The 26,465-nt window shown below is 44.4% G+C and overlaps 1 long non-coding RNA gene across 2 annotated transcripts; it reads left to right on the top strand.

Annotated features, from left to right (window-relative positions):
- Nucleotides 1-2,954: 2,954 nt before the first annotated feature.
- LOC125711897 (uncharacterized) lies at nt 2,955-24,917 on the top strand. Of its 2 annotated transcripts, XR_007383139.1 has the most exons (4): nt 2,955-3,170; nt 7,730-7,868; nt 22,538-22,793; nt 24,601-24,917. It is a non-coding gene; the product is annotated as an uncharacterized LOC125711897 (long non-coding RNA). The 2 variants fall into 2 exon arrangements; XR_007383140.1 differs by lacking the exon at nt 22,538-22,793.
- The last annotated feature ends 1,548 nt before the right edge of the window (nt 24,918-26,465 follow it).

Raw genomic sequence — 26,465 nt, 5'->3', positions numbered from 1 at the left:
AGATCTGGGACCAATGCTCAGCGTGAGCTTAGTTTACATGTTTGTCAAGTGATCCGGAGAAGCGTCTCCTTTCAGCTGCTCTCCGAGTCCCACCGGTGTGCTGCCTACACAGAGTCGTCACACTAAGCTGCCTGAAAATATACCTCAGCACATTTCAGCTGGAGCCACAGACATGAGGATTGATGTCCGAGAATCGTCCTTCGCACGTCCTGATGTTCTGTGCACGCCCTTTGATATACATCCTGTCCGAGGACCAACCCTGCTTCCTGGGCTTCCGGGGACAGGCTGCAAGGTCAACGGCACCTTGCACTGGATACGTGTTTATGGAAGATGGATGGATGGATACCAGTGAATTAGGTTTTCAGTCAGTGCTCGTTCTGAGACTCTTATCTGAGGTGAGAGACTGAATGGAAAGAGCCCTGAACATCTCTTCATAGGGATGCGGCACGTTGAGTGCCTCTAGATTGATGCAGCTCTGTGGAATTATTTCAAAAAGCAGGCCTTTCAGGGTTGAGGGGGGACTGGTTTTATGCTAACTGAAATTATAACTTGCGGTATGCAAGTGTTCCTGCTATTCATTACAATTATTGCTTATGCAAGCAATTATACAAAAGAGCAAAAAGGGTGCCAGATAACACTCCTGCTTTGTAATATGGAAATGGAAATGTGCTGTTCTGACCCCTTTAACCTACTGGAAATAAACAATGAAAATAGGTCTATTCGCTTAAAAAAAAAAGTAGTTCTTTTGATATCTGTTGCACTGTTCTGTCATTGAAAAGACACAACCTCAGTCAAAATCTGCGAGCACGCATGGCTCTTTGCCCAGAGAGGGGCTTTAAATCTTTTAAGCTCACTATTTGTCAGGATCATTGTTCGCATTTCGCCGTTAACATTTCTTGTCTTCTACATAGACGCGGTACTTTTACTCAAACTTAACCTTTATTGCACTCAGGTGACCCCTGGTGGTAGTTGCGGTATTACGGCGTCCAAGACGTGCCTGGTGTTTCGTAGCAGCGCCGTCGCATGTCTGCAGGACAAAAATGCTACACTAATGCACCGTGTCTGCAATAGGAGCGTGTTTTACTGCCCTTTACATGACTACCTGCCCCATATGTCCCTCTTATTCAGATAGACTAATGCAAATCCATTTATGCCTTTGTCCACTGTATTGTTTCCCGCCAAGCTAAAAAAAAATAGTAAATAGACGCTGGGCCTTATTAAAACATTGATCTGTACAGATACTTTCTCATTATAATCGCACATTAATTCTGCACCTTTACCTGGCTCCTTATCCTTCCTGTGAGCAAACAGGTCAAGACTGACATATGAATATCATTAAGGTGATAAGAGATCTCTTATTAAGTCTATTAATTAGGAGCTTATTTTTCAACTACGTTTACATCTGCATACATCATTATGATAATTTTTGAATAATTATTCCTCGTTCGTAATGGGGTTTCCTCCGCGATGCATTTAAGTAGGCATGGCTGTAAACAGACTTGCTGCCGTTGATTGTTTTTGGGTGAGATTTAAGCCGTATTAAGTTTTTTCTCCAATTATAAGCAGATTTCCCCTCTAAAAATATTTTTGCCAAAGTAATACATATAAATGTCATTCATTTATAGTAGTGATCCAGAAGGGCGCTTGGCGTGAAGCGCCATGCATGATGTTTCATAAGTGGCTTTGAATTTCCTGATGTTTCACCAGTGACTGGATCTCCAGAGAGCATAACCCTTCATTGCATACAAGTTACTTCATAAACACTCCCCATCTTCAGTGCCCAATTCCCGCAAGACGGATATACGCCTCTGATCTACACTGGGTTTCCATAAAATTCCAAAAACCTTTTCCTTTTCCCCAAACCGTAGCTGCTTAGAGTAGCCGACATTTCGCAGAACGTTAAATTGAACCTTTAAAACTGCTGCCAGATGATTGTACGGAGACTATAAAAATGAATAAGGCGAATAATAAAACCAAAGAGAGACCACGAGATCGTCTGGCTCACAAGACGTCCACGGGGGCAATAATAACTGTGAACGATCAAACAAAAGCGCATGATATGTCAGCGGTCAAAGAGGATTTTCTGCTTTGCTTATATGTTCTAGAACAAGGTGCCTTATATCTGCAGGTCTCTTGTGTAGTTCTTTCAAAGACCTCTTAAATCACACGTTAAAAGGGATGTAATTATAATCAGATCCAGAGTTTATTTTGAGAGCTGCACATAAAGTGTACAATAAACGAAGGAAGCATTAAGTCACCATTATACTTGAATTACCGGCAAATAGGACTTGAATTTGGTTATTTACAAACTAATTTAGAGACGATAAAAATTAGGTCCTTGCCAAGTCATACTGTTTACAACACTTTCATTTAATTTAAACAGCCTAGTTAAGGCAGTTTCACAAAGAGATACCTTTAGTCATACTAAATGTGACATGTGGCAGTTCTGTAGGATGTGTGACGCATGTGTTGTGACGGCTGTCATAAACTCCGATGACCTATGATGAAACATCCGTGCGTGGCGAGTAATAAAATGTCATTAAGGCATCATGGCACTTACGACATGACACTCAGTCTACAATCTAATGTCAAATGAACGTACCTGACAAAGGGATTCTGGCTGATTGTAGTGCAATTAACTTTCTATTATGTTCATAGACAGTAAATGAAGCGGATAGCATGTAAAACATTACTGCCTCAATGCAGATTTGGAGAAGCAAAGCATAAAAAACGACTTTGGATTTTTGGTTAATACGCAGGCTGTGATACCTAGCCGACTTGGGATCAAACAAATGCATTAAATACACGGGAATTATATAAAATGGATGCAAGGAAAAAAATCATGCTGAGAACCGTTTTAGTGAAGAGGACTTCCTCTTTCTGTCATGCAGTCTTTGTGTTGCATACAGATGCATGCACAATAGGAATAATAGCTTTTTAAAAATGGAGCGGCGCACAGTACAATACGTCTAGTCTTTAACGCCATTCACAGCGCATTTGGCGCAGTCCTGGTTTGTATTTTCCTCCCTTCCTGTGCACGGAGCTCGGAGATCGTGTGTCTGAAAAGCACTCGCTAATCCCAGTGAATAGCACGGCCTCTCACGTTAAAAAGGTTTGAGAAAATCGCATGTGGCAACACAGAAGACGGCACCTGCCAGGATAATTAAACGGTGAGTCAATGTGTGTTCAGGCAGTGTAAACCATTTTAATTGTTCAAGACACAACACCCAGAGAATAAATCTCATTTGTTTTCTTTATTTCCCAAATGGGTCTTAACGATCTAAATAGGGAAGCACAGCATGCTACTTTAAAATAATTTTGTAAGATTCCTCGGGGAATGTTTTATTTAAAGCCTAAAAAACTAGACATGAGCTGGCAAAGTTTCCACCCCATAGGACAAATCTTTACGGCTGAAATCCTACTGTCAAAATAAACGTTTATTTATTTATTTCCTAATGAGCAATTCACATTTGATGTGTTTGTTAGATGCAGGGACGCGCTGCATTTCGTAGGCAAATTCGTAAGTAATTTGTTCAGCATTCAAGATTCATGCGTTAGAAAAAAAGGAATGTTTTATCAGCGGCTGTCTGAACAAAAACGTAAAAAAGGGAATGTATATGTATATATGAGGCAGTTTCATTAAAGTATTTCAGCACATTTCAGAAATAAATTTGCAGTGCGCTCTGATGATTCAAACAAAATAATAATAGGCCTAATAAAAATCGTATGAACTTGAAACCGAATGAAATAAGAGACATTTTATGTGAGGAATTGTCTTTCTACACCACTAACAGTATTTAACTAATTATCTGATTTTCTCAAGTCAGTGGTGTATATATTTCCGTCTGGTCGAAAGTCCAAAATGCAGCCTTAAAGCTCAGGGACATAGGACATAGACAAAAACTGGGGAGAGGCAGGATTAACCTGGAACAGAGAAAATAAAGGCAATGATCAAACCAGAGTACATAAACACAAGGAACATGTTTCACAGTTATGATTGACAAAAAATGCAGAAATTACTAAAAATGTCCAATGTTGTCGAGGCTGGCATCAAACCAGCTTTGAAGTAGTCTGGGCTAACTGGTTGTCAGCCACATGCTCAGCCCATTCAGTTCCGCATCAGCCCTGGAACCAGGACGAACTCTGGGGACTGTGACTGGGGATAAACCTAAGGGAACGTAAGTAACAGAACAGGATGACCAGTGACACCCACTGGCTAAACAGGGAATTTAGAGAAAAAGGCATACATCGATCCTGACAATGTCACACCTCATTTTCTGTGAACGGGCTCACAACTGTTGTGGTGTCTTTGTCTGTAGTACTGTAGCCTGCCTCCTATAGCTTTGGGGTCTGTTCTGCCTGTGTGTTTTTTCCATGTTCCCCGTGGTTTCTATGGGTGCCCTGATTTCCACCCAGTTAATTGAATTGACCACTAAATTGCATGGTGTGTGAATGTATGTGCCTTGCAATGGACTGGCATCCCACCCAGGGTGTAGCCTTGTGCCTGTACTGGCTCTACACCTCTCCCTCCAAAAATTCTGTACAGGATCAGTGGTTAGAAGATGGATAGGTGAACTGGTTTGGTACAGGGGACAGAAGGTAACCCATGTTGCTGTCAGGAGCAAGTTAACACCTGGAAATTAACACCTTGCTTCCAGAACTGTGAAAACTAGAGTTTTTCACACAGCAAGCCTCGCCAGATTATATTGTCTCAGGTGGTACATTTAAACCACATTTGTTTTTATGGGTTTTATTAGTGGTCCAGCTTCAGATAGAGAGACCATGTGCATCACAACCAGCTCTTTTCAGCAGAACGCACTTACTGAAGAGCTTGTGGCAGGTGGTTAGCATCTTGTATTTCACTTTACCATGGCCTGCTGTCACTGAGGCGCTCTTAGAGCTGGCTTATCTGTGGCCTTTTACACCAAGCCCTGCCCTGGAGGTCTTAGACAGACCTCAGCATGACAGGCAAGGAAAAGGGCAGAGCCTGGGGCATAGGCATGGACACATTAACACGATCATCGGGAAAGGCAGAGACACACTCCACATTAACACAGTCACAGTACAAAGGCAGAGACACACTCCACATTAACACAGTCACAGTACAAAGGCACAGATACACTCCACATTAACACAGTCACATGGAAAAGGCACAGACACACTCCACATTAACACAGTCACATGGGAAAGGCACAGACACACTCCACATTAACACAGTCACATGGGAAAGGCACAGACACACTCCACATTAACACAGTCACATGGGAAAGGCACAGACACTCTCCACATTAACACAGTCACAGTACAAAGGCACAGAGACACACTCCACATTAACACAGTCACAGGGGAAAGGTGTAGACATTCCACATTAACACAGTCACAAGGGAAAGGTGCAGACTCACTCCACATTAACACAGTCACAGTACAAAGGTTCAGACTCACTCCACATTAGCACAGTCACAGTACAAAGTCACAGACTCACTCCACATTAACACGGTCACAGTACAAAGGTTCAGACTCACTCCACATTAACACGGTCACAGTACAAAGGTGCAGACTCACCCAACATTAACACAGTCACAGTACAAAGGTGCAGACTCACCCCACATTAACACAGTCACAGTACAAAGGCGCAGACTCACTCCACATTAACACAGTCACAGGGGAAAGGCGCAGACTCACTCCACATTAACACGGTCACAGGGGAAAGGTGCAGAAACACTCCACATTAACACAGTCACAGGGGAAAGCTGCAGACACACTCCACATTAACACAGTCACAGGGGAAAGCTGCAGACACACTCCACATTAACACAGTCACAGGAGAAAGGTGCAGACTCACTCCACATTAACACAGTTACAGGGGAAAGGCAGAGACATACTCCACATTAACACAGTCACAGGGGAAAGGCAGAGACATACTCCACATTAACACAGTCACAGGGGAAAGGTGCAGACACACTCCACATTAACACAGTCACAGGGGAAAGCTGCAGACACACTCCACATTAACACAGTCACAGGGGAAAGGCGCAGACTCACTCCACATTAACACGGTCACAGGGGAAAGGTGCAGAAACACTCCACATTAACACAGTCACAGGGGAAAGCTGCAGACACACTCCACATTAACACAGTCACAGGGGAAAGCTGCAGACACACTCCACATTAACACAGTCACAGGAGAAAGGTGCAGACTCACTCCACATTAACACAGTTACAGGGGAAAGGCAGAGACATACTCCACATTAACACAGTCACAGGGGAAAGGTGCAGACACACTGCACATTAACACAGTCACAGGGGAAAGCTGCAGACACACTCCACATTAACACAGTCACAGGGGAAAGGCGCAGACTCACTCCACATTAACACAGTCACAGAAGAAAGGTACAGAAACACTCCACATAAACACAGTTACTGGGGAAAGGGGGACAGTCACACTTCACATTAATACAGTCAGAGGGGAAAATCACAGACACATTAACAGAGTCACAGGGGAAAGGCACAAACACACTCCATATATTAACACAGTCATGGGGAACAGTGTAGACACGCTGCACATCAACACAGTCTTATGGGAAAGGAGTAAACACACTCCAAATTAACATAGTAATGAAAAACTTAGAAAACTTACTGCATTTCTTTGTTAACACACTCCCCTTTAACAGATAACGGGGCAAGACATAAACCCATTGACACACTTGCATACACACCCAGGCATGAAGGGTACACACAGCCTGAAACGTATAATCAAAGCTGAGCTTGCTATTTGTATCATTAACGTGCTCAAAGCCAATTCATCCTGCATAATAAATTTCCTTGCACATTAGTCTTTGCGCAGTAGGGGTGTAAATCCCACACAAGCGTGTGATTAACGTGCTTATGAGCGTGTTTTGTCACAGTAACCTGAGCCACTCGTGTTTGTTTAGCAGGCAGCTGTTCATCTGCAGTGATGGGTGCCAAGGCGTCGGAGGCCTTAATGAACTCAACCGCTCTGCTTAGCCATTGGCTGTCAGCAGCTAATTATGAATGCAGATATGTTTACAGAGACAGTCTGTGTCAAATTATGCAAAAACTTTAAGCATTTGACTGTGACTCATTCACCCACTGTTTGAAATCAGTCAATTTTGTATACAGAAATATCCTGTTTGCATCTGCTGCCTCATTCTCTGCTTCCTCATTCACCATGACCCTCACCCTATACAGTTAGGGAAGATACATGGAGAAAAAAAACACAGTATTGGTCTACGTCTTAGAAGGAAGCACATTTTCAGAGCAAGTCAGTGTTAGTGTTAACTAACGGAGTTACTTCCTGTTTGAGCTGTCTGCACTTCCTGTTTTTGACCATTATCTGGATGTTAGTATATAGAGTGGATTCAGGCAAAAATGTCTTACCAAACGATCAAAAGTAGCGAAACAAATGGAGGTATAAATCATAAATGATCTACACATGAGTGTAAAAAAATGCTTTTGAAATTAGATCAGTAGATTAATAGATTAATTAGTGTGATTAATCCTCCATTCCTAAGCTCATTTTTGTGGGACTCTGAGAGAGTTTCACTCCAGAAGGAAAACAGATCCTAATGTATTATAATTCACATGCATCTCAGGTACATTGAGTGGCCAGAAAACGCCACAAATAGCAGATCACATTAGATCCCGCTAAGTGGAAAGCAAATCTCTGCTCCTAAGACTCTTATGTCACTGTGCTGTATTGTCTCCCCAGGATAAGCAGTGGAAATGCGGGCAGTGGAATAGATGGACGACAAGATTTGTTGTACCCCTACAGGAATATGAAAGAACACAGCGGGAATTGCTTGTTAGGCTGATCATGGCGTCGGATGCCTGTCTTCAATCATATCCAGGTTTGTTTTCTGGGGTGATGAATCGGAGATGCTTCAGAGTCTAACCTCTGTCTTTGGGACTTCAGATGCGACACTGTGTGTCGCTGTTTGCCTTTGTGATCTGTTCATAGCTGTAAGGCGGTGAGACCCACACAGGCTATTTTGGGAAAGGAAAAGCTCTCCCCCATCTGCATGACGCTTGCCTTACACAGTGTTTCAAAGACACCACACTAATGAAAGACAATTACAAACATTTCACATAATTGCAAGGCAATTTGATACATTACACTATTTTCATCAAAACAGATTAAACCCATTAAACTACGTGTTCATCTGTAATCTCTTTAATGTACCTAATTAATTTAACCTGAACATTTGGACAACAGGTTGGTCGTTTAATCTTTTCGGAATTTCACAAAGCCAGCCAGGTCTTTGCCATCTGCTTTACCATAGCAGGTGGTGTTAAATGTCCCTGAAGCTGTTTTCAGGGGGTGTGTGACTTTGGTAGAGGTGGATTGTAAGCATTGACATGGCTGCAGAGATGCTTCCAGGACAATTTGAGAAAAGCTCTGCATTGACGGTGTTTTCAAACATGTTATTCTAGTATTTAGAAATCTTGGTGATAAAATTCGCTGAGGCTGGGGGGGAGGGGGGTCTTTGCGATAAATTTCTCACCAAGGTTTCTAAATACTGCAATATATGCAAATACCAAAATCACCGTAACATTGCCAAAGCCTCGCCTCCAGATGACAGGGTCTCCGTTCTTCAGCCAAACATCATCGCCCACACCTGCTATAACTACTCTTTTTCATAAAAAGGTTTCTCCAGAGGGGGCGGTATGGTGGTGCAGTGGTTAGCACTGTTGCCTCACACCTCTGGGACCTGGGTTTGAGTCTCCGCCTGGGTCACATATGTGCGACAGTGCGGAGTTTGCATGTTCTCCCCATGTCATCGTGGGGTTTCCTCCGGGTACTCCAGTTTAACCCCACAGTCCAAAGACATGCTGAGTTTAATTAGAATTGCTACATTGCCCATAGATGTGCATGTGCATGTGTGAGTGAATGGTGAGTGAATGGTGAGTGAGTGTGCCCTGCGATGGGCTGCCCCCCCATCCTGGGTTGTTCCCTGCCTTGTGCCTATTGCTTCCAGGATAGGCTCCAGACCCCCCTCGACCCAGTAGGATAAGCCATTTGGAAAATGGATGGATGTTTCTCTTGATTAAAAAAAAGCTTTCAAAAGAAACCTGAGAAAAAAGCTTAAAAAAAAGAAATAATGAAAGTAAAAAGGTGAAACACTCACTGGAAGAGCAAAGACATTAGCTCTCACCTCCTGGATGTTATGTGACACTGTGTGTTAGGTGTCTATGCTCGGGAAGTCCCCAGTTTGAATCTTCACTCTGAGAGATCATGTATTGGTCAGGCTGTTGAGCAAGACCCTTATCTGCAAAAGCTGTTTTGAGGCACTGCAGTTTGCTAATGTTTTGTTAATGCTTTCAAGGTATAGTCAAGAACAGAACCACCAGCTTTCTCCTGCGAATCAGCAGAAAACTGCAACCAAAATGCAGCTGTCTGACAAAGTGTTGTGCAAAACAGCACCACCCTTAGGTTGTTAATAGGAACTTCAGTGAAGAATTTTCTGCCTTTGCTTAGCTCATAGACTTCAGTGTATTTTTGTATCACTTTCTATTTAGTTGTTGATAATATAGCTGGAATATGGTGCATGTGTAAACCCACCCCAGTGAAGCTCTTTCCAGTTATGCGTGCTCTTGCATGTTCTCCACACAGAGATGACTGACGCACATGTAATTCAGTACGTAAATTCAGCCATCAGGTGAAATAAACTCACTTGTTCACCAATATTTCTTGTTGGTTTGTGGACAAGGAATTAGTATTTTAAGTGAAAAGTGCCAGGAGTTAAACATACTTTGCTTTGTAAATACTATTTTTATTGATTGTAATTAATCAATCCCGTGTATATACTGTAAATAAGATTTTTTATTTTTTTTATGTGCAAAAGGAACATTTAAACACAGTCATAGAATAAAAAATCTTTTGGTGAAGATGAGGTTTAGAGTTTGTATCCATTCCTTATATTATGTGATTAAATAAAATACTGTGCCTCATATTTTCAAACTGCATGATCAATCCCCTGCAAATTTTATCGTCGTGGACCTGGCAAGGGGCGTGATCTCTCTAATGTCTTCATATCCAAATAGACGACCCTAGTGAGGATTTATAGTTTGACCGACAAAGGCGTGCATCTCCAGTAAGACAATTACAACAACGTGGTGAGGAAAAGACTGATCGATGTAACAGGAGCTGGCATTTAGGGGACACGATAAGAGTGAAAACTGTGGCAAAGGTAAGGATGTGCTGTCCTGCAATGACAATGTTCTGGCTTCTGTCGTTCTGTTGGTGTTTGTGTTGCACACGTAATGTAGAACATAACAGAAATGTAAAGCTGTATAGTCTAGTCATATTATAATCAAGTCACTCCATCAGTGTTGCTTGTATTTCTATAATGACTGTTCAGAAAAAAAATGTACCTGTTAAAAATATAATTTTGGTTAGTATCACTTTCTAAGCATCAGCTCACCATGTTAATAGTTAGGTTAAATAGGTTAATATCACCACCAGCTTAATACTTAAACAGTTTAAATAGGGCTACATTTGATTGAAATTAGCAAACAATGAAAAATGTTTAGGACTATGATGTAATCATCGGCAGCTGCCACTGGTCAACAAACATTTCATTAGACCTGTCTCCATAACCTCCATCTATCTTCCAACCCTTTGTCCAATACATGGTCACAATTCCATTTCATCACAGAGTATACGCACACACGGAAGCGCACTTGTGATTAGAAGGTTGCTGGTTCAAATCCCCGATGAGCAAGGCACCATTGAGGTACCCTGCGCAAGGTACCGCCCCCAAGCACTGCTCCCTGGGCGCTGAATTAGCTGCCCCCTGCTATGTCACAGTGTCACATATGGGTTAAATGCAGAGGACACATTTCATTGTTGTGCATTGTGTGCTGTGGTGTGTCAACAGTGACAACTTATCACTTCACATACATACACATTCACCTAATTGCATGTTTCTGGAATTCTGTGTGAGCTCAGCGGTGCATGCAAACTCCGCACATGCAGTAACAATAATATACCATACAGGAGTGTAACAGAGCAACTCCTAACCTGGAAAGATTGCTAGGAATATGCCTGATGAATGACCAAATGAAAATAGTTTTTTATTTAATTTACTTTAAAGTTCATGGAATTAGGTGGCATAATGGATTTCCATTATTTTTGGGTTGTACAAATGAAACTCTATATTAGGCAGAGTTAATTCGCAGTACTCTTTCATTTGTCATACCACAGTCATTATTTTTAGGAAACATCGTTTTTTTTTTTTTTCCGCATGAGGCTAGACAATCATTTGCTGTATGGAAAATTTAAACAAAGTAACTGAAAAGATTGCATTTTTCTTCCTGTGGGCTTTGGAATACACTTCTGAATAAAAGTTATTAATTTGGGGGGGAGGGTAATATTTTTGAATTAAAAGTTTTGTACCAGACATTAAATTTACAACATTGTAACTTTCTCAATGAGAATTTCATTTTCAAAAGATAACAGTGACACTGATGATTTAAAAAAATATAAATCCAACGGTCGGTATGCTACTTGGATGGTACCTTGGCTCACTGGGTAGCACTGAGGCTTCAGACCTCCAGGGTTTTGTGTTCCTTTCTGTATGTATGTGTGTGTGTGTGTGTGTGTCTGTGTCTGTGTCTGTGACTGTGTCCTGTAATGGATTTGCATCCTCTCCAGACTGTCCCCTGCCTTACCTTGTCTAGAGTGCCTCCTGACTTATCCTATTCAAATTGTTCCCTTCATTGTTCCATTCAGAGTGTTCCCTGCCTTTTTCCGTTCAGAGTGTTCCCTGCCTTGTTCCGTTCAGAGTGTTCCCTGCCTTGTTCCATTCAGAGTGTTCCCTGCCTTGTTCCGTTCAGAGTGTTCCCTGCCTTGTTCCGTTCAGAGTGTTCCCTGCCTTGTCTCATCCACATTGTCCCCTGCTTGTTCCCATCTATAGTGTTTCCTGCTTTGTCTCATCCAGAGCATCCCTAGGCTTGTTATGACCAGGGTGTCTCCTGGCTTGTCCTATTCAGTGTCCTGTTCCATGTTCCATCCACATTGTTCCATCCACATGTTCCATGTTTCCCCTACATTGTCTTATCCACAGTGTCTCCTACAGTGTTTCTTTCTGAGTTTCCTCTGACTTTTCCTACCCAGAATGTCCCCAGACTTGTCCTGTCCAGTGTGTCCCCAAACTTGTCCTATTCAGTGTCTCTGCTTTGTCATAACTCTGCCTTGGTAAACTGGAAAATGCATGAATGCTGCTTCACTTACACCTGCGTGACAAATTCACTTCTTCTTACACATACTTGCACATACTGTGTCCTGTAATGTCCATCGACAGGAGAAACATGATCTGATTAGTTTTGTGACCCTGTACTACGTAAGTGCTGTGGAAGACAGATGGATGGATGATGTAATTAGCTGCTAAAGAGAGGCATACATCTAAATTTAATAGCAGTGCACACCTAGTATAGATCATAATCAAGGTTATAGATCATGAACCGAGAGCGATGTTTTATGATTAAAAAGCTGGACATCATGGCCAAAGATCTATGCTTAGAGCAGCCTGGTTGTTACTGTTTGTTCTGGAAAGACAAAGAATGGCATGTATCTACTGTAAATTCCAAATCCGAGTTCTGACTGCTAGAGCTGAAGAGCCAATTTCTGAATAGAGATTCCCGTCTTCGTATCAGACAAACTGGGTGATCCAGAGTGGATCACAGGGGTTGAATTTCAATCCCTAGATGGGGAACAGCTACAGGAGGGTGTAGAGCATCGTAGCTTAAAATGGAGTGTATTCTTGTACTCACACAAACCTGAATCAGACAGGTGATAACAAAGATGAAGGAAAAACAGACTGTGGTAATTTCCCAAGCTGGTGTGTAGATACATAATTATGACCCAAACAGTATATCAGTGTGTTAAGCCGTACTGCCCCCTGTGGAAATGTAGATGGAACAGTCAGGGGCGTGGCTAGAGATTTTAGGCACCATGATGGAATATCATATTGGGCCCCCCAGTCCAGACCAATCCAGTTATTTTCCAAATTTTCTAGGCCCCATGTCACTCAGGGGTTGACAGTTGTCAACATCTGAAATGGATCATGTGATTCATTCATTCAGAAACCACACGTGCATTTTGGGGTTGCAGAAATTCTGGATTCTGTCCCAGGAAACACAGGGCAGGCAAAAAACAGACAAAACAGGAAAAGAGTGTAATTGACAAATTCACTTCTTTATTGGAGAAGAATAGGGTACTAGGGAGGGGTGCACGCAAACAGGAAATGCCAGGCCATCGCAGGGCACAGACTTACACACGCAACCACACACACTCTCACATACTATGGGCTATTAAAAGACACTATTTCAACTCAGCACACATGTTTTGCAATGGGAGGGAATTCACACCCAGATTGCTGAAGGTGGCCCCTTGAGATTCATCTATGTCCCTTTATAGACGACAAAATAAAAATAGAAATGGAGGGAAATAAATGAAATATTACTGCTGGATTTGCAAACATGACAATAGACACATGTGTAGAAGTAAGTAATTACCCATCAGACACATTGAGATACCTACTGCTGTACCTCCGAGAATCATCTCATTCTGGTAAATAAATATAGCATCTTTTTCTCCTGGGTTTTTTCTCGTTTACAGCTGACAGATGAAGGACTGTATGTCAGTGTAAACTGCGTTTACCTCCAGCTAATAAGAGCTATTTCACAGGGGGAAATGTTTTCTTTAGTAATTACATTTGTTGACACCTCTGTGACCACACAGCGTTATTTTTCATCTGTGTCTTCAGCCTGTCATGTTTGGAGTCGTGGAATAAATGTGGATACATGACCAAATTGTATACAAATGTGGATGTTCTTCGTTTGAGGGAGTAATTCTGTGATGCGGTGGTTTCACCACAGTGAGGCAGTGTTGAACAGCTTAATTTGGAAACCCTAAATATTGCGTTCCAAATTCAGAAGTTAAAGCCAAGTGATACTGGAGCCCGAGCATTTATATCCTGAGGCTAATGAGCCGTACATTATGCAAATCAGACCTCTGCTGCCGTCCGTTGGGTTAAACTGATAAGCTGCCCGCAGCAACCCCACCTACCCACCAGTTTAGGTGGTATGTGAGGAAGGGCAGTGTTTGTGTACCCTTGGCCTTTTTTGCAGCCTATTATCTACGATGCACTTCCTTTTCTCTGATTGGTGCCTTGTGAATGTTTGAGAGCACGTAGACCAAAACTGATGGTCTCGACAATTTGTAGTACGTGCAGAACGACTGAAGCTGTTTCCTCAGCTCCTACTCATTGAGCAAAAGTCATAGCCCATCCATCGATTCATCTTCCAGCCGCCTATTCTGGTAGGGTTGTGGGTTAGGGCCTGGAGACTATCCCAGGAAGTATAGCCCACAAGGCAGGGGTACACCCTGGACAGGTTGCCGGTCCATCCCGGGCCACACAGACACACACCTGATTTACAATTACCATGTCTTGCAACTGCAGAAGGAGGCCTGTTTGACACAGGGAGATCATGCAAACTCCACACACCCACAGAGTGGGGGCTGGGATTCAAATCCCCGACCGTGGGGGTGTGAGCTACCGTATCACCCTGTAGTTATACTTATCTCTTCAGACTGCATTAATTGGCTTTAAATACCATTGTCTGGCATCCTGATCAATGTGCTTTGCAGCTTTATGTCCTTGAGTGCTTGGCAGAGACTCCATTCTGCCGCAGGACGCTGACTATGATAAGCAATTCGAATAAGGATAAATGGACGCATGACGGTTGTTTTTTTTTTATAAATGATCCACCAGATGGCAGCAGATACTAATATTTAAATAATGCTCTTGCTATTTATGCATAGTAAGTGTGTCTATTGCCGTGAGGAACACAAATAATTGATGATGCGTGAGGGGAGATGTAGTGATACAAAATGAAATGTAAATATTTCATATTTTGAATCATCGTACATGTATTTAAACAACAAAAAACTTGTATAAAATATGACTCTCTTTAGAAAAAAAAATGAATATGACCTCTTTAGCAAAAAGAATGTTCCTCTTGGAAAAAAAATGTGATAAAATGTCTGTGTTGACATTGTCCCAGCAGTTCATAGATTTCCGTAAAATGCCGCTTTGGACCTCTGCTTAAAATACTTAAGGATGTCCTTTATATGCATTCACACTGTACTGTGTGTTGCCATTGTGTGGCTCCGCAGGGTTCTAACAATTCGAGGCAGTGGTCGGTGGCTGTATCCAGAAAGTCATGGGTTTAATTCCCATGGTTGATAGGATAATCATATCATTGTTGAGCCCTTGAGCAATGCCTGTAACCTTGAAAACTGCTTCAGGGTGCTGAATGAGAGGCTGACCCTGCGCGCTGACCCCAAGCTTTGCTCTCACCAGTATGTGTCTCACAGGAGAGCAGATGGGGTACGTGAAAACCAGAGAATGTGCTATTTTGAAAGCCTTTACAGTGATTTTCAAGGATTTGTCTAGTGGGAAATGAAGAAGAAAAAAATAAATGTGGCTTTAGGCTTATTACTTTCAAGAACATCAGGTTTCTCAAAATGCTGATGACAATGTTCCCATGGCCCACAATGCACCATTCTGTGCTGCCCACTGTTCCTGTATCAGCACCCACTGATTTCCTTCTCTTCTACACGAGGACTGCGATTTATGACATTCTGCTGAATGTGAAATTGAACACTTCAGCCCTCTCGTGCTTCCAGGGTGCATGGATATCAGGTGTCGGATATCAGCGATGGATCTGAATCACAGACAGAGAGCCTCTCTGGCTTTCCGGGCAGGCTGTTAACCAGAAACCAGGTGCTGCAGGGACCCCCTGGTTAGTGTCTGAGAGAGATGGCCAGTGGGGTGTGGAGGTGGCACTCTGGGGCATTGTCCTGAAAAGGTGGAGCCCGGCTGTTCTGCGGATCTGCCTGGAAGCCAGGTTGGATTAAGCGTCGTCTCAGGGCAGGAGGACAGCCGGACCGCAGGAGTTCCGTCAGAGGGCACCACGGGGGGGCCGCTGCTTGATCATGGCTCAGCGGAGCGTTTGAGTGCCTGGGCAGCAGGGTTGTAATACAGATAATAAGTGAAAAGTGTATGTATAGAATCAGGGAAGGTACGTCACCTGTGTGGGTCTCTGTAGTCCAGTCAGGGAGGAGGAATCACATGATCTGCATCCCTGTAATCCGGTCTGGGAAGATGTATCACATGACCTGCATCCCTGTAGTCCAGTCAGGGAGGAGGAATCACATGACCTGCATCCCTGTAGTTCAGTCAGGGAGGAGGAATCACATGACCTGAATCCCTGTAGTCCAGTCAGGGAGGAGGAATCACATGACCTGCATCCCTGTAGTCCAGTCAGGGAAGAGGAATCACATGACCTGCATCCCTGTAGTCCAGTCAGGGAGGAGGAGTCACATGACCTGCATCCCTGTAGTCCAGTCAGGGAGGAGGAGTCACATGACCTGCATCCCTGTAGTTCAGTCAGGGAGGAGGAATCACATGACCTGCATCCATGTAGTCCAGTCAGGGAACAGGAATCACATGACCTGCATCCCTGTAGTCCAATCAGGGAGGAGGAGTCACATGACCTGCATCCCTGTAGTCCAGTCAGGGAGGAGGAGTCACATGACCTGCATCCCTGTAGTTCAGTCAGGGAGGAGGAATCACATGACCTGCATCCCTGTAGTCTTGTCTTGAAAGATATATCATATGCCCAGCATCCCTGTAATCTCGTCTGGGAAGATGTATTACATGACCAGCATCCGTGTAGTCCAGTCAGGGAGAAGGAATCACATGACCTGCATACCTGTAGTCTAGTCAGGGAGGAGGAATCACATGACCTGCATTCTTGTAATCTGGTCTGGGAAGATGTGTCACATGACCAGCATCCCTGTAATATGGTCAAGGGAGATGTATCACATGACCTGCAGTCCTGCAGTCCGGTCAGGGAAGATGTATCACACGACCTGCATCCCTATAATGTGGTCAGGGGAGATGTATCACCAGACCTGCATCCCTGTAATCTGGTCAGGGGAGATATATCACCAGACCTGCATCCCTGTAATCTGGTCAGGGGAGATGTATCACCAGACCTGCATCCCTGTAATCTGGTCAGGGGAGATGTATCACACGACCTGCATCCCTGTAATCTGGTCAGGGGAGATGTATCACCAGACCTGCATCCCTGTAATCTGGTCAGGGGAGATGTATCACCAGACCTGCATCCCTGTAATCTGGTCAGGGGAGATATATCACCAGACCTGCATCCCTGTAATCTGGTCAGGGGAGATGTATCACACGACCTGCATCCCTGTAATGTGGTCAGGGGAGATGTATCACACGACCTGCATCCCTGTAATCTGGTCAGGGGAGATGTATCACCAGACCTGCATCCCTGTAATCTGGTCAGGGGAGATGTATCACCAGACCTGCATCCCTGTAATCTGGTCAGGGGAGATATATCACCAGACCTGCATCCCTGTAATCTGGTCAGGGGAGATGTATCACCAGACCTGCATCCCTGTAATCTGGTCAGGGGAGATGTATCACACGACCTGCATCCCTGTAATCTGGTCAGGGGAGATGTATCACCAGACCTGCATCCCTGTAATCTGGTCAGGGGAGATGTATCACCAGACCTGCATCCCTGTAATCTGGTCAGGGGAGATGTATCACCAGACCTGCATCCCTGTAATCTGGTCAGGGGAGATGTATCACCAGACCTGCATCCCTGTAATCTGGTCAGGGGAGATGTATCACCAGACCTGCATCCCTGTAATGTGGTCAGGGGAGATGTATCACCAGACCTGCATCCCTGTAATGTGGTCAGGGGAGATGTATCACCAGACCTGCATCCCTGTAATGTGGTCAGGGGGAGGTATCACCAGACCTGCATCCCTGTAATCTGGTCAGGGGAGATGTATCACCAGACCTGCATCCCTGTAATCTGGTCAGGGGAGATGTATCACACGACCTGCATCCCTGTAATGTGGTCAGGGGAGATGTATCACCAGACCTGCATCCCTGTAATCTGGTCAGGGGAGATGTATCACCAGACCTGCATCCCTGTAATCTGGTCAGGGGAGATGTATCACACGACCTGCATCCCTGTAATGTGGTCAGGGGAGATGTATCACCAGACCTGCATCCCTGTAATCCGGTCAGGGGAGATGTATCACCAGACCTGCATCCCTGTAATCTGGTCAGGGGAGATGTATCACCAGACCTGCATCCCTGTAATCTGGTCAGGGGAGATGTATCACCAGACCTGCATCTCTGTAATCTGGTCAGGGGAGATGTATCACACGACCTGCATCCCTGTAATGTGGTCAGGGGAGATGTATCACCAGACCTGCATCCCTGTAATCTGGTCAGGGGAGATGTATCACACGACCTGCATCCCTGTAATGTGGTCAGGGGAGATGTATCACATGACCTGCATCTTTATAGTGCAAACAGGGGAGATGTTTTTCTTGACCTCCTTTATGTACTTTAATTTCCCAAAAGCTTAGATATCTGCTTTTATTTTTTGCAGTTATGTGGTGTGTGTGTATGAGAGAGTGGCACACCACATGAGTGAATCGACTAAAGACCAAAATTAAATTAGTAATGAGGGATATTTTATTCTCATGCTTAATGGAAATTTCCGTGACCCAATTTAAATGAAGTTCGTCTGATCTGCTGATTAGCTCAGCCGTTAATCTGAGCCGCTTTGTGTTTGTGCATTTCCTGCAGCTTTCACAGTTTCTTTTTCGGCCAGATCAGTTCCTAGATTTAGAAGCTCTTCCTCTGAAAAAACAGGAAAGATCAGGGTTGGCGGGGTGTGGGGGAGCATCACGGCCGGGAGAGTCAGGTGACCTGCATTTTCAGGGAGATTATTTCCTCCTGTCCCCTGTTCCCAAAAAAGATTATTCATTGATGTGCCGCGCATCGCTTCTGTTTGCAGCCAAACCCTCCACCTGGCTTTGTGTTTTATCTCTGTTTATTTCATCTGCTGTAATCACTTCTTTATTCTCGTGTTTGATTTTTCCACGATGTTCAGCCTCCTCATGATAAACAACAATTTCCTCTGTCAAATAGTCCTGTTTGCTGTTCTTAGTGAGAGGACCCTCACAGACAGGCTTCCAGTCCAATCAGCACATAGCTGTGTGTCACTGCAGGCTTTATGATGCAAGGTCCACCAGGACAGAAAGTCCGTCCTTCAGTCTGTCTCTGTCCTGCAGTGCTCATTTCCTTCCAGTGACATTACATCTTTCACTGCAGTACTTTGCTCCTATGTACGGTAAGCCAGTACCACATTCTCTGTGGAAAAAGAGAAAATCTTTGCTAGCAGTTGACCCCACCCCCTTCTCAACAGTCACCTGTCAATCATTCAAAAATAAAAAACAATATAGCCTGAGGAGCTAAACACCAGAAGGTCATGTGACTATGAATAGCATATGCGTAAAACCTCAAAACCTCAGGTTCATTTAATTTACCTTCACGATTTCCTGCTGGAGCCGCTGCTTGTCTTGCCGTTTGACGTGTGTCAGCGCCTCGCAGGGGAGTGAGGATTCAGCAGTTCAGAGTCACGGCTAATATCAGTCAAACAGCAGGAGGCGCTCCGAGCTGTCCTGGGAGGGTCTGCAGTGGTCAGAGATATTGATGTCAGTCCTGTAACCTCTTCAGGACTTTGAAAATTACTTCTTTTCCAAAAAAGAAAAACTCCACTGGTGGAGTCCTGGAAGCTTTGTAGTTTAGTTAGCTGTGCCACTGTGCTAGGCTCTGCAGTACCAGTCGCTGACATGGTGAGCGGTGGTACCACCATGGTCCCAGGGAGCGTCTCCAGATGCATACTTTCAGCAGCTGGGGGGGGTGGGTTTGGGGATAACAGCAGCACGCCAATGAGATTCCCACTCCTGCAGTGTCTCCTTTCTTCCCAGCACTGTGGATGGGGCTCTGTCTTTTAAGGCATTATTCTCAGAGGAAACTGGGACACTGTCTCCCCGCTTCACTGTTCTTTCCTTATTAACGTCAGACGGTGCTGCGTTGCAGCGGCTGGGCCCTCGGCTCCTCGGCTAGGCAGCTCAGGCAGCCCCTCGCGTCCTGTAGCGTGGAAACATAAGAGACTCTTGTTCATTACCCCATGCTCAGAGCCTGCCTTCATCTGCTTCCACCCTGCCGCACAACGGCGATGCTGCACAGTGGCCTGTAGAGGGTGCTGTACACACTTTCTCAACAGACCCGGGAGATCTTAGCCCCCCCGTGAGCACAGGTGGCCCCATTCACACCTCTGTGAGCCTTCTTCTCCTCTAGACTATCTCATTAAGGCTGTAAGAGACGAGAGCCCCAGGAGGTGAGGACAGCAGAAGAGTCCAGGGTCACCACCTTTAATACCAGCGACACCAGTTTGATATTGGTTTGGGTTTCGTTACGTTCAGTCTACACAGGTCAGCACTACTCAGTGAGACTCCTTTCATGCCTCTAAGCCTTTCTTATGGTGTAGTAACACCAAACTCTTCTTTCAAGCAACCCAATTAAATAACTGAACAGTTACGGGTAAAAAGAGAGACATTGCCTATTTATACCAACTTTCCTTTTAGTTCCTTTTCAAAGTTTATACTAATAGCTTGCGAATTCATCAGTTCGTAATTAGCACTCAGCTGTTCAGTGCCACCCTGTGATGAGCAGGAGGCGGGGCATGGCTGGCCCCGCCCATTTTAACACGTCACACCACACGTGAACATTGAAGAGGTTGCAGTTCACACTGGCAACTGGAGACTGGCCGACAGCCGACAGCCTCGACGAAGCCAACAGGCTACAGGAGGCCGAGGAATGAATTGATTGGAGATCCTCGGTGGAGTGCAGGCTCCTCGCTTTTTCTGCGAGAAGTGCAGTTGATACTGACACCGAGATCGGAGCTGCATTGTTTGCTGTCTGCATGGCAGAGCTGCTTCGACAGCACAAGCTGCTCAAAAGCTAGCAGCAACACTGACATTCCCTGGCGCCGCAGTTACTGCTGCTCTGGGCCGTGCTACATGGGCACATTTCTGCAGGCGGGTGTGGAACGGTGTGAGTCTGCTGACCGCCAGCCTGCTCCTCGCTTTCCTGACACCAATGGCCCAGACACGGTTTGGAGGGAGGGCTGAGGCTGGGTCTAGAAGGTGACAAAAACCCAAACGGTAGCCAATCACATTTAAACCCTCTCATGACTTAAACTCCCTCCCCATGAATTCATTACAGAGTGAATACATTTCCTTAAGTAGGCCGAAACGGAAACGCTTCATCGTATTAAGTCCCCTGTTAAGCCCTTGCTTTCTGTTCCTGAAATGGCACCATGCACCTGCAGTGGACAGAGATGTCCTCCCGCTGGCTGCGGTCCCGGCATTCCATGTCTCACCTCAGATGGTTTGGGCCACAGACGATTTGCTTGGTGCAGGTGCTGTAATGAGATTCTCCCCCGGCCATGAGAAACTGCCCCACCCACCCGTGATATCATCTCACAATTAGCTTGTTGTTGCTGCGCATGGCTGAATTACAACGAAAACTGACTCTGAATGTATACAGTCCTGGAATGGTACCTGTCTGCTATCTTATTCATTCTGGCAAAACAGGAAAAATATGCTAATATCGCTACTTTTATTTTTGAGTTGCACCAATACAAACAAATAATTGTCACTCCTGTCAAAATATTTAATGGTTTGAATTACACTGTTATGGCACAATGTAGAAAATCCATAACATAGATTGCTCCAATGATTGATCTTTTTTTTTTTACATTCTTCAGTAAGCCAGCCTATCATCACTTCGGTTGACTCTTTTTGTGCCGCCCAGCAGCACAGATGCAAAGCATCATGGGAATGTAGGTACCTTGTGAATGCTACTGAACTAAACACACTAGCTGGTTTCAGGACTGTGGGATTGAACCCCATGTTGGTGAGGGGTGGGTGTTAGCATGGAAGGTGTTAGCCTGTAGAGAGATAGCATTCGATGATTTCAGTCCTACTGTGTTGATGCTATGGTCAGAGTGTAGCTCTGTATACTGTTAGTCTATTCAATGCCCGATTACCAGTTCCTCTCTTAAAGTTCCAGCTGGAGGCTAACCCCCTCCCCCCCCCCCACCGCCCCCTCCCAGGCCATAATAAATAATTTTTACTCCCTCACAGTGTCGCCGGAAGTTGGCAAGAGCATCTCTCCGGCAGTCGGGGGAATTAACAGCCTCCTCCATTACGGGCTGAATGAAATAAGTGGCCCTTGGGGGAGACACATTAAAGGGGGGTTCAATCCCAGGTTTTTTCCTCAGCTTACAGTAGCTGTGTTTCATTTATGGCGTAACACATCGGTCCTGGGAGTGCGGCTTGCTATAATGGCCGGAGCACTCAGCATGCCGCATGGAGACGTGGCGGCCATTTTTAATCTGCCCTTTAGTGCAAAAAAAAACATGTGAGGTTTCGACTGATGCATTTGGATGTCGCCCAATGGCGGTAAAAGCTAAGAGGGGCAAATGCGTGTGTGTGGGATTTATGTGGAGAAAAATGGAAAATCGTTTTTTCGTTTGTGTAAAGACAGAGCTATGAAAGCGGCTGGGGCACAGAGGGCATTAGAAGACAAGAGCAGGAGATCGCACAGGTGGACCCTGTGAATCCATGCGGACGGTCGCTGGAATTAAATCAGTGGAGCAGCCTGTCAGTCCTGGAGGCACAACGGACACAAACATGCAGCTCTTCGCATTTCAGTGCTGCTCCCAGACCCAGACCCACAATACCAGCATGGACACAAACACGCTCAGACAGAACAGGCTAAATGCACTTCGGTCTACAGGTATGTGTCAAATGCAAAATTCTGGGAATAATTGGGATATATTAATGCCGCAGTATAAGTGACATAGCGGAAATGTGAAATTCACGGTCTGGAACAGATTTACCCAGACAGATTTCTGAAATGGATTTTACATCAGGGCCTGATGGTTTCCATGCACACCTTAAACAAACCAGCTTTGGCTCACTGGGTAACTTACAGGCGTTTAAGTGCTGGATCCACAACACCGTGGCCAGCCTGCGGGGACGAATAACAGCCGAATATCATCTTCCCAGTACATGGCCGACTGGAAGGCATGGATCCATCCTCAGGGAGAGGTTTGGGGTTTGTGGGCTGTTTGCCAGGTGGTTCCTGCTGCCTATGCTTAGCTTTGGTCGTTGTGAGCTCCCAGGCTCCCCGAATGCCATGACGGTTTGGGGCGGCAGTGAATACCCACCATCCTTAGGTTGGGCATTGAGCTCCTCCACTCTTTTATGTTAATGCTCATTTTGTTGTCCTCACATAAATTTAATAGATGCGTTTGGGAAAATGCAGGCTTCTGTTTACCCCGGCTGAAGGGGGTGGGGGAGTATTATGGGATGTAAACAAAGGGGATTCCCCTCATCGCCTTCCTTCCCACCTGCCTAGTCGTCCTAAAATATTCAGGAGACGATGCAGCCTTTCATCTTTACCATTAATTAAATTCAATCATTAGTCTTAGTGCTGTTTCTCAACATCGATTTAGAATATTTCAGAATAAGTTATTACTGTGCAAATGTTAGCTGCTGTACTCTGGTGAAGTGTTAATTATTTAAAAGATGGCATGTTTCACATGCTCGCATGCTAATATAAGGATGTCTGTAATTTATTCATTTAAAAAAAATGTTAACAAGCAGAAAAACATACTGCAAGTAATAGCTTTCAATTAGTAAGCCACAGGTAAACTAAAAAATAGATTAAGTAAAAATTAAGTAAGAATTAAGTTACAGCGAGAAGTGAGTTACAGTATTTATCGCTTTTAATGTTGAGGTATTACTTGTGGGGGTTATTACTTGGTCGTATGTAAATTGACCTTTTAATGGGCGGTGTTTATGTGACACTGCGGCTTTAAATACTCCTAACATCATGTGATCATTTACACTTCCGTAGGCTCAGTATAATCCAGATTATAATATTTTATAAGAATTAAAATATTATCATTAAAGCCATCTGCGTCAATGTAATATTGATGTAATGCAGGACTGCAAAGTTTTCACAAGAGACCAGCGTGTAAAGGTTAATCCAGGGTAAAGTCCCAGGTCTGTAAAGGTCAAAGGTGATACTGTAGCTGTACCAATGATGTGACCTTTTCAGAGAGTTTCCATTGATTCATCTGCCTTTCATTAACAAGTCAAATCATTCTGCACCAGATTTTTGGAGTCTGAGTACCACGTCACTGGCAGACTTTGAAGCTGATTTGCCATTTGAAGGAGCAGACTGTGTCTTCATTAATAAGATGTGTCTTTAAACCATGTTAACCCCCACCAACTGACTCTGTATTGAGTGATAAGGTGCTTTTCCTTAAACCGCACTGACTCCAATCAGTCGCCTCTGTGTTCAGTAATAACTCCTCCTTGCAGAGCACAGATAAGCGCCTTACAGTGGCTCATGACATCTTGCGGGAGGATATGACATCAGCTGATGAATCACACTGCCCTGTGATAACATCACTGCACTACATCGATTGCTGTTCTGTGTGTCGATTGTCTTTTCACAACCGATGAGTCTCTGACAAGCAGCGGAACGATTTTTTCATTAAATGTTTATCCATTGTTTTGTTTTCTTTCAGCAGAGGCTACCCAGACGAGGTCATTCATGCTTATAATTCCATCTATCGACCGGCCAAATGCAATTTTCATCGGTGCCAATATGTGTCTGTGATGCACACACCGTTCATAATCGACGGAAGACTGTGTCTGACATTTTTGATAATTGCTCATACTGGTTTTGCACAGTGACACAATGAGCAGCACAGTAACCTCACATCTCCAGGTTACTGGTGTCCCCTCTCTAGTGCTCTGTGCATTGTGGGATTGGCTCCAGGCTCGTTGTAACCCTGTACTGGATCAATGATTTCGGAATGTGCTTATCTATGATAATCCCATATTTCTCCTGTATGATGTATGTTTATAAATAAAAAAACTTGCTAACGAATTTCTTTTTTGTATTCATAAAACCCATTAATCATTTTCATGCCAATCCGTTACCAAGATCCAACCCCTCCCACTGAATGAGGTCACTTCCTGTGACTGCCCTCCCTCTCACAGGCTTCAACTGGGGCAGCCCAGAAGGGGATACAGTAATAATCGAATAGGACTTACGGTGCCTCCAACCACCCCCCCCCCCATGGCCCCCTAAGCCATGTATCCTGAAGATCTAAAGGGAGCAATGGGAGAGACGTTTGGTGACATGAAAAAAGGTGAGAGCTGCAAACCCCCCACCCTCCAACATCCCTGTGATCTCTGGAGATGAAACATGGCCATGGAGTGTGGAGCAGGGAGGAGTCTGGCTTCCCCTGCTGATTACCCTCCTCTCCCTCCCCCTCCCCCTCCCCATGCTGCTGGCCCTCCTACCCACACCCCTTGTTTTATGTACGTCCTTCTAATGAGTTGCCATTTCTGTGTTTTATTGCTGTTCCTCTGGGACTTCTCCCCGGAAATGGGTCGTGTGGGAGGGGGGTGGTCATGGACTCTTGGAGAAAAGCTCTCCTCCATCAAGGAGATCCGCGCCCGGAAACAATGTAACCCCTTCTTATCCCTATTACCCATAACCCACCTGGCCTCTCTTATGCTTCTTTATTCTATCTAACGGCAGAATAAGCACAAGCTTAAGGAATTCCTTTATTATCACATTTAAGCTGGAAAAACTGCAGAAAGAAGGTTAATATTTAGCGCACGTCTGTTAGAACAGCTGAATTTAGCTCTCAAGCTTAATCCAGGACATGACATAATGCATTTTGGGGGCTTTTAATGTCTCCTACATCTGCTGGTACAATCTGTGTGACTTTTAAATGTCACATTAAAGAGTCATGCCATGAAAGCTTCCCATCCTGTAATTTCACCTGTCTAAAAGAAACCGCAAGATTTGTTCCTGCGCGATAATAAAACCCAGTCACCGATTTTTATTAACTATTTAAATCTTTTTAATAGTGATTAACTGCTGAATCTTATACAGAGATATGCACAGCCGGGACTGTTTTACCACTTTTGTGTTTTAATCTCTGTGGCAATAAGGCAGCGTTAACATGGCGATAAACTGTTATGTTTGGATCGTCTGACTGTAACGCCAAGCTCATTAAAGGGCCTGTTCTCTTCAGGACATGTTCGGTAATATGAGATATTTAAATTCTGTGGCATGTGACAGTGCGTATCTCCTGCAAATATCAATAGTTGCATCGTTATGAAACGTAGTGGTGGTAGTTTCTGTTTATCCTCCTTTTAAAACAGCACTCAAAGTCCCAAACACCTTTATGAGTAGGTTTATCGTACGATAATCACATTATTTGCACCTGATTAAAATTTGTGCTGGTGACTCAGGTGTCATTGTGTACAGGAGGCTTCATGCTTCCGGGAATACGTCTGCATGATCACACAAGCTAACTAGGGTTTGGGTTAGTACTGGGGTGGCAGGTTGCCTGGGAATACTGGGTTCCAAAGG

Source organism: Brienomyrus brachyistius, chromosome 17 (genome assembly GCF_023856365.1).
Source record: "Brienomyrus brachyistius isolate T26 chromosome 17, BBRACH_0.4, whole genome shotgun sequence".
Taxonomy (NCBI): Eukaryota; Metazoa; Chordata; class Actinopteri; order Osteoglossiformes; family Mormyridae; genus Brienomyrus; species Brienomyrus brachyistius.
The sequence above is the reverse complement of the archived record's forward strand: the minus strand, read 5'-3'. Positions and strand labels throughout refer to the sequence as shown.